The 8,101-nt window shown below is 39.9% G+C and overlaps 1 long non-coding RNA gene across 1 annotated transcript in view; it reads right to left on the minus strand.

Annotated features, from left to right (window-relative positions):
* Window positions 1-1,450, minus strand: part of LOC142748148 (uncharacterized) — a 42,893-nt gene extending 41,443 nt beyond the window's left edge. The window contains exon 1 of the long non-coding RNA XR_012882152.1: window positions 1,251-1,450. This is a non-coding gene — a long non-coding RNA (uncharacterized LOC142748148). The remainder of the gene's footprint in view (window positions 1-1,250) is intronic.
* Between the last annotated feature and the right edge of the window lie 6,651 nt (window positions 1,451-8,101).

Here is an 8,101-nt window from a genome sequence, read left to right on the forward strand (position 1 = left end):
AGCAACTTTTAAACCAATCAAAATCTGCAAAAGGAGGCAAACTTTGTGAAATGTCCAATTCAATCAAAAATCGCTACTCGTTTGTTTTACAACCAATCAAAAATCGTGTTGGTTTGTTTTTCAACCAATCAAAAATCGCTATTGGTTAGCTTTTTAACCAATGAAAAATCACGATCAGGCAAGTGTGTACTTCGATGCAAATTGAAAAGTGAATGGCAGTGAAAAGTAAATTTCAGTAAAACTGACTTTCAGTAAAAGCAGTTTTCAATCCAATCAAAAATCGCAAAAGGAGGCAAACTTTGATCAATGTCAAATCAAAAATAGCTATTCCCTGATCAGGCTTCAAACAAACAAACTTTATATAGTTCTATCCAGTATCAAGCTGCTCACACCAACTGCCTTTGACTGTAACAAGATGGCTGCCGTCACCATAGTAACCAGCACAGCAAATTGAGCCACATTTATCAAAACTGTTTAACATATCTTGTGGCCCATAGCAACCAATCAAAGCTCAGCTTTCATTTTTTTTCCACTGCGCTGGAAATATGAAAGCTGCACTGTGATTGGTTATATGGTCAACAAATCCAGTTTTTCTATTAGACAGTTGTGTTATATGAGGTTCAATCTTCTCCCATAAGTTCCAAGATGTCTGCCATTGCAACCAGCACAACACATTGTTCTCATATAAGGCACAAGACGGCTGGTATCACCATAGCAACCAGCACAATGCATTCTTCTGACATAAACCCCAAGATGGCTGCTATCACCATAGTAACCAGCACAACACATTCTTCTCATATAAACTACAGTGGCTCTCATTATGGGACATATATAACTTTCAGAGACATATATAATTTTCAGTAAACACTAACATTGAAAGTCTAATTTATATCAATAACCAAAAGAATTGTCTGTAACATGGATATAAAAATGAACGTTATAATGGATTGTGTTCATAATAAATCTGGAGACATTTCCATTACAGAGAAGTCCCGTTACTGCACAGAACGTTAGTGTGTGGATCAACAAGCAGGCTATAATCTCACTCATACCCCTCCCCCGGACTATTTATCATTACCAATCAACCCAAATCCATAGTAGCAAAGCATTGATGACTCGCTCCCTTTCTGCCTGAAAACACAAATTTGCATAAACACCACCTTTCCTAACCCGGCTTGCTAGACTGTCTCCCACAAAACGGGGTTGTTGGCAAATATACCAAAATACACAACCTGCCTATATATACTAACCTTTATCCAGTATAGTGGAAGGACTGTGATGTCTCCCATGTTACATGTAGGAAGTTGTTCTGATCATGTCCCAGGAAAACACAGCAGAGATGGCTTCTCTTTGTAGCAGGAGATGGAGTCTTGTGAGGAATATTGTGCGTCCTCTCCTGGATGTGGAGTCTGGTGGCAGCAGGCGGTGTATTAGATGTGTGTCTGGTCTCTGAATAATGTACCGGGAGGCAGATTATGATGTCAGCAGCAGCAGCAGTGTGACATCACTCTGGTTGTTACATCCCTACCAGCAGCCAATCAGGTAAGCTTTTATAATTTCCAAAGCAGGCATTAAAAATCCAAGCAGTGATCTGATTGGTAGTTATGGCTTACACATGATGTGATCAATTTTAAACCAATGAAAAATCGGGCTTCAAACAAACTTTCGAAACTATATAATAGATGATAATCACAGTGTCATCCAGCATGCAGAAATGGTATATGAGGCATCATGGGATTGTAAAGCAGTGAGGAAGAGAAATCTGGGGAAATCTAAGAATCAAGATGGAGGCTTTTTTAAGGCACAGGCAAGGAAGCAGTTCAAAATGTAGGTACAGTTTACAGAAAAGAAGTGTAGAGTGTGGTATACAGTCTGGTGGGGAATGCAGACCTGGAAAGTTGTGTTTCCACTCGAGGTCTTCTTCAAGGAGTTAAAGGGGTTTTCCCATTCTGGACATTTATGGCATATCCACAGGATATGCCATAAAAGTCCGATAGATGCGGGTCCCACCGCTGGGACCCACACCTATCTCTAGAACAGGGACCTCTAAACTCTGTTCTACTTGCTCGGCTCTGCTACCTCCCATCCACTTCCTGGTTGGGTGGTCGGGAGTTACGAAAACAGCTGAGTGCTCGCCGAGATATGCTGTTTCCGTAACGCCCATAGAAGTGAATGGGAGTTACTGAAACAGCGTAGCACAGTGAGCTACTCTGTTTCTGGAACTCTGTAGCTATGGAAACAGCGTAGCTCGCCATGCTACGCTGTTTCCATAACTCTCATTCACTTCTATGGGAGTTACAGAAACAGCATAGCTCAGTGAGCTCAGCTGTTTTCGTAACTCCCGACCACCTAACCAGGATGTGGCCGGGAGGGAGTGGGAGCCGAGTAAATTAGAACAGGGTTTAGGGGGCTCCGTTCTAGAGATAGGTGCAGGTCCCAGAGGTGGAACCCGCATCTATCGGACTTTTATGGCATATCCTGTTGATATTCCATAAATGTCCAAGATGGGAAAACCCCTTTAATTTATAATTGTACACCAACAATGTTTTAATCATGCGGCTTTCTATATCTGTCCCCAGGGAAATTTTTATTTAAATATAGTTTGGAAAAAAAAAATCAAAAATCAAAAAGAAAACATACAGGAACCACCATCCCTCTAGTGTTGAGAACATGTTTCTACAACTATCATAGAGCAGAGTGCTGCTGTTGAGACTTTCTGTATGAGTTACAAATATGTACATGGCATATATAATCAGAATATTTTTCACGATGTTTTATATATTTGTACCGGTGAATTTGTGCGTCTCTGGACTCCATGTGTTACTTAACTGGAGATTGATTACATAACATGATAACATTAACCCACCTCATATTAAGATATTTTATAGTATCATCTAAATGAAACCTGCCCGACCCTCACATATACATAGAAAATACATTTGGATAGTGAGAGTAAACAGCAGTAAATTTTATCATAGGGTTGGCGGTGCATGTGAAATTGCATTGAAGGCTTGAGATGATTAATCTGAAGAGTAGTTAGCATTGTAAAAAATCTTCGGTAGCGTGCGAGGAATTGAAAGAGAAGCTCACTTATGAGAAGCAAATCTTAGCTGTATAAGAGGTATGTACAAGTGCTCTGGACCTCTCACAAGCTTTTCTTCAATGTACTTTAATCAAAATCAAATTTCTTTGTTTTGTGTCCACTGGATTCTGAAAATCAGAAGAATGTGTAATTTCTGTATTTCTTGTGAGTGGCAGTATGTGACAAGGTTAATTAGATAGCACAAGGAAATGGACAACGAAGCACCTTTTCTTTTTTTGTAAAAGATTTTCTTCTGTTACATTTCCATAGCACTTTATATATATATATATATATATATATATATATATATATATATATATATATATATATATAAAACCATTAAAGGGAACACGCTACTGTAATTGATCAAAAATTAGATATCTTTTTCCATCCACTGATGTAGAAAGGCCAAAACGGAATAGCCATCGCTAAGGGATTTTCTTTGAAAAAAGAGCACATGTAAGCAGTTTTCAGATTCCTCTCTTGGTCAATGTGATAGGAGCTAGATTTTGGAAATTAGTGATGGTTTGGTTCTCCCATTGGATGGATCCCTTGTCTCTCGCCTTTCTTAGAAAATCTTCTTTGGTTTTATAGTTTAACATACGGCAAACGACATCCCAAGATGGTTCAGAAAGTTTTTGTTTAGCTTTTAGTGACCTATGTGCTTTCCCAAAAATAATCGAGTCCGGATAATTATCACCCAGAATGTCCATTGCTATTTGCTTGACAGTGGAGGGTAGTGATTTCGGTGCAATATCCTCTGAAATGGCTCTTAGACGAACATTGTTGCGACTACCTCTATTATCCTGATATTCCAGGTAGTGGAATAGCGAGTTGAAGTGCTTTTGGCAAGAACTGAAGTTTTCTGCATTCGCCACAGTGTGTTCACTTAAAGAAGCCTGGGCCGTTTCCAGTGCCTCCACTCTAGAGCCAATGTGTTTTACGTCTTGCTTTATGTCTTGAAGATCTCTTGCTATAGGGTCTAGTGCTTTATGGAGAGCTTGCTGTAAGAATGAGCGAGAAATGGGTAGGATATTGCTATCCTGTGTCTCCATGGTATCGCTGTGTTCTCCGTCAGATTCTCAGACTGAGATTTGCTTACGGCTCTTTGAGCAGCAGAGTGTTTTTGCACAAATTTGTCAATGTCGCCTTTAAGAGTTTGAACATTAGGATGCAAACTGTGTTCCCTGGGGGCGCTTCCACTGTATTTAACCATTAAGAACTATCCACATATATCGCTAAGGTGTAGGAGTCACGGAAGTTTCTTTTACATCATGTTATATATAGTTGCAAATATAGGCTGAGTGATCAGCAGTGTGACACCCAGCGTTAGGTACAGTATGTTTTCTGGTGTTATGCTTGACCGCTCTTGTTATGAGTGTTCGCCAATGTGACAAGGTAAACCCTCTCACAACAGAAATGGTGGGTCAATTAGGGCCAGCAGCAGTAATGTAATTACATCATAGTCCCGTGTTGAAGGAGGAGGATGGTGAGAGAAAATAGCTGCTGCACCCGTGTCAAATTGAGGCCGGGGATCCGGCACTCTTTGGAGGCCTCTCTCAATAGGCCTCACTTCCGATTTAGTCCTTTACTATGTAGTAGTGTTCCAGCTCGTTCCCTTATCGTTCCTGAGTCCAGGTGGATGAGGAGGTTGGCATCAAGGAGCTGCAGGCCGGTGTTAGTATAAAAAATGGCGGTCAGTACTGATGGCGTGTCATTTGCATCTTATTTCAGGAGCCGCCTTTAGGATAGTGGGCTGCTAGAGGCTCTGACAGGGCAGTCTGGGGCTATGACAGTTCAGGCCACAATCTTGGTGCTTCCGGGAGCGATATGTGCGGGTGGTGGTGACCGGCCGTTGGACTGGAGCAGCTGCAGGCCTAGAATGCTGGCCAAAAGGACTGTCGTCTCCGGAGCTACGGAGTATGTGCTGGGCAGGCCACCGCTAATCGTGGCCGCGCCTTCTGGTCGGAAGGTAGGCCCAAATCCAAAATTAATTGAAAAACAGCCGATATCAGTCTCTACCTCTGCGGCGGGGATTGCTGGATAAGAGACTCTCCACCAAAGTTTCCAGTTATCAAGATTTAGGGCAGGATAGTGATGGATTTAGCTGAGCGGTGAGGATCTCCTGCTAAGTACGTCTGTCCAGACCCGCAGCTAGCCATGCCCCTCGAAATTTATTGATTTTTATGCAGCCTTGTGATGGCCATTTGAGTAAATAAGGCCTCAGAATGCAATAGGCTTGAATTCCCAAATACCAATAGAACTCTAGCCCGCTATCCATAGAAAACTAAAAGGACTAGGGAGGCATTATGTCATGTTTTGCAAAACAAAAAAATTATACAGGTACACTAAGACATGACTGGTAATGTAAATACTATCTAAAAAGGTTATTTTATAGGGATATAATCAGCAACCATGTATAAATACAGATTTTTTCATAGGTCCAGTTCATGCTCATTGTGTAATATGAGGAAGCTTTAGGCCTGGGCTTCACTAAAGGCCCTTTTACACCGGCCAATTATCGGGCAAACGAGCGTTCACAGAACGCTCGTTCACGATAATTGCCCTGTGTAAACAAGGCAACGATCAGCCGATGAATGAGCAAACGTCCCCATACATAACTCCTTGTCAAAGGAGAAAACGAGCGCCGATCAACTAGCTGTCTCATTGACCGGCACTCATTTACACAGCCCACATCGGGCCGTATAATATCAACTTAAAGGGAACCTGTCAGCAGCATTTCACCTATTGAACTTTACTTATCCCTCACTGGCCGCTGCTATCAAAAGTTCATTGCTGTTATCCCCTCTCCTAAACTCCTCCTCCGACTGTAAATAACGGTCTGTAAACATTTTGCGCCTTTTATCGTAATAATCCGGTGTCCCTTTGTGCGCACACCCGAGAAGAGGACATTAATGCACAAGCGCAGGATTTTGTGTGCTGGGGGAAGGCGAGGAGCTGTCAATCAAAAGTAAGGAGGCGGGGTAAACTCGGAAAGACTTAAGGAATGAGGATATGACTCTTTTCAAATGAAGATTCGACTCTTTTCTGCTCATTAGCATACGGTGTGGGAAGACTAAAAAACTGAATACTAAAGGTACAGAGCCGACTTAGAAGACAATTATAGGTTATATAGAAATGATTTTTCACCCACTACCTCCAGGTATTGCCGGTTTAATAGGTGAAATGCTGGTGACAGGTTCCCTTTAAGACTGTTGGTGGCTCAACTGATTGATTTTAACAACCTATAGCAGAAGTTCAAAGGAATCCATTGAGTTGGAAGCAATCTTGTGGACTGCAACAGTCACTCAATAGTTAAAATCCATTAGCAGTGGGGAAAAAAATTATTCAAGGGTAGAATTTCAGTTGAAAATATAGGAAGGTGGGGTTTCAAATATCTAGGATGGAGCCTTAAAACTACCATCTTAAGAAAAAACCCAAAACTTTGTATGCAAAAAAATAAATAAAGTCTATTTACCATGTTTGGTGCTGCTTTTTCATTTCAGTCATATAGTAAAGGCTGCCAATATAGAGACATGTAGGTTCATATAAACTGGCGATTATACATTGACACCATAATAACAGAAGACCTTAACACAGGGATGCGTATGCAATGCAATAGTGGCCTAGAGACATACAAGAATTATCCACTACTGTTAAATAGTTACATAGGTTGAAAAAAGACACAGGTCCATCAGGTTCAACCTTTCTCAATAAATTACCCATCATTCTTTGCTTGATTAACTATAACCCTCAATGCCATTTGTAAATAAATAAGCATCTAGCATTTTTTTTTTAATGCTGACATAGCATATGCCTTAATCCTCTCCTGGGGAAGGGCATTCCATAGCTTGACCACTCTAACTGTAAAGAACCCTTTTCTATATTGATGTCTGAAACGTCTTTCTTCCACACGCAATGAGTGTCCCCTTGTCCTCTGTAGAGTCCTTGGAAGAAACAGATCATGTGCTATTTCTCTGTATTGACCACACATATACATATTAATAAGAAACCCTCTAAGATATATTTTTTTACAAGCTGAGCAAGCCCAATTTTTCTGTGGCCAGAAACAAGTAGTGCTGGATACTGTATATATATATATATATATATATATATATATATATATATATATATATATATATATATATATATATATTTATAGAGTGAGAGAGAAAATGTAACTAGTGTGATAATGATCTGACATTACAAAATTATTTCTGATGTCGTAGCACATTCCGAGAACGTTTGCATTATGTGCTGTTATACACAATGGGAAATACATTTAATGCATCTTTTGTGTTTTCCAAACTGCACTCGGTGCCATTCTTTACACAGCATACAAACATTTTTATTCTGTTACTGTGTGTTATCTATTAAAGTCTACCAAGAAATCATCTTTCACAGATATCTGCTCTATCCTGTAGTTTTCTTTTCAATTCATTTGTGCTACTTTTGCTACATTCTGGCTAATTTTAAAGGCTATGGATACTTTTGAACCAATTTTTTATATAGAATTTGAAATAGAATTTCGGCTTCCATAGGAATAATATGCCAAAATAAAACACTCCGCCAAATTTTAATGTTTATGTGGTAGAGAAGATAACTGTCGACTGATAGATTGTGCGGCGGACAACTATCCCACTTTTATGACTTTTTTTTCTCAACATAAGGTTTCTCTTGATTTCTCCTCAATAAAGACTTTCCCAAGCTATACAATCTTGAATAATCTGACTACTGAGTCTACAACATTACCACCATGCCCCCACTTCCTATCCCATTAATATGAATTGCATCTTCTTTCTTTAGACATTTAACTGCTTATGATAGATATAGCTATATGCACAATGAAAGATTTTGCTTTACAGCATTTTAATTTTGTGGAGATCTTGATCAAGCTCCTCTTGTGTATGCACTGCCATCCCCCTCACCTTAGACCATTTTCAAACCATGCCATCCTAATTTACACATACCGAGCCAACCACAATGGGGCTTATTTATCAAAACTGTCTAACAGTAAAA

The sequence above is a fragment of the Rhinoderma darwinii genome, chromosome 3, assembly GCF_050947455.1.
Source record: "Rhinoderma darwinii isolate aRhiDar2 chromosome 3, aRhiDar2.hap1, whole genome shotgun sequence".
Classification (NCBI taxonomy): Eukaryota; Metazoa; Chordata; class Amphibia; order Anura; family Rhinodermatidae; genus Rhinoderma; species Rhinoderma darwinii.